General features: G+C 36.9%; 1 pseudogene; it reads left to right on the top strand.

Annotated features, from left to right (window-relative positions):
• The first annotated feature begins 1,086 nt into the window (after window positions 1–1,086).
• Window positions 1,087–1,185, top strand: LOC132275750 (small nucleolar RNA R71; annotated as a pseudogene).
• The last annotated feature ends 203 nt before the right edge of the window (window positions 1,186–1,388 follow it).

Genomic DNA, 1,388 nt, shown 5'->3' with positions numbered 1-1,388 from the left:
GCAACATTTTTAACAATAGATTCTTTCAACTACAATGAAGGAGGAATAGGATGTGAGACGGGACGGGTGTTAACTTTTGGTTGCACCGTTCACTCTCTTCATTTGATTCAACAATTTGATTATCAGCAATTTTTTCACTTCTCAAAGTGGTCACCACATTCACATATTTAAGTGTGTGACCTTCTAAAGAGGAATTGGTCTCCATAACAAATTATTGCTTGGGTGGTGGATTCAAAGGCATTTTCCCTTTTTCCCAAGCATTCAATGTACTAGATATTTGCCTAACTTGGGTTTCTAGCTTTGCAATCGATTGAGAATGAGTATGAAGCAATTGGGTATTTGCCTCCAAGGTACCCAAAGCGGTTAGAACTTTTTCTTCAAATGCGAGACTCCTTGAATTTCCTTGAGAATATGAAGATTGGTTAGGAAAATGAGAGTTTGAAAATTGGTTACCATGTGATGCTTGATAAGATGAACGATAACCTTGGGAACTTTGGCTTTGCATTGGGGGTGGAACATACTTATTTTGGAAACCACTTTAGGGAGGGTTTGAGTCTTCTCCTTGGCTTTTCCAAGAGAAGTTTGGATTGTTCCTCCACATGGCATTATAGTAAGTGCCATAGGGATTATTCCTTTGGTTAACAAAAGCAGCATTCACTTGTTCATGGTGTTTACTTTGCGCATGTCCATAAGGCTAATTGGAAGTAAAATGTAAAACACTAGAACAAGTAATGCAATGGTTCAATAGAAGGATGATGAGTATGATTATGGGAGGAAGATACTTGGTTCAACGAATTTTGGTTGATAAAAAATTAATCAAATCTTTGAGATAAAGACTTCACTTCGGTGACTATATTATTGGAATGGTCAACTTGATATAAGCCGGCATTCTTCCTTCCACCTAAATTTCCACCATTTTTAGATGATAAAGATCTATGCATTGAATTCTCACTCATGCTCTCATATAAGCGCCATACATCATCTTCAAGCCTATCAAGATAAGAACCACCCATAGAAGCATCCACCATTTCCTTATAATTATCTGACAAACTTTCAAAGAAGAATTGAACTAATTGCCATTTTGGGATGTTATGGTGTGGACACTTCCTAAGCAAATCGTTCAATCGCTCCCATGCCTCATGGAACAATTCCCCATCCCCATGAGAAAATTTACGAATTGAAGTTCTCATTGAATTGATCTTTGATACCGGATAATACTTTTTCAAGAACTTTTGTTGCATCTCTGCCCAAGAAATTATTGAAAAAGGCCTCAAATTATTAAACCACTGTTTTGCTTTATCTTTAAGGGTGAAAAGGAAGAGTTTAAACCTCAAAATTTCTTCTGGCATGTCCATGTATTTCACAGTGGAACACACTTCAAGAAAACT

Source organism: Cornus florida, unplaced genomic scaffold (genome assembly GCF_030987335.1).
Source record: "Cornus florida cultivar Cherokee Brave unplaced genomic scaffold, ASM3098733v1 CherokeeBrave_3.0.0_Hap2_Chr09, whole genome shotgun sequence".
NCBI lineage: Eukaryota > Viridiplantae > Streptophyta > Magnoliopsida > Cornales > Cornaceae > Cornus > Cornus florida.
The sequence above is the reverse complement of the archived record's forward strand: the minus strand, read 5'-3'. Positions and strand labels throughout refer to the sequence as shown.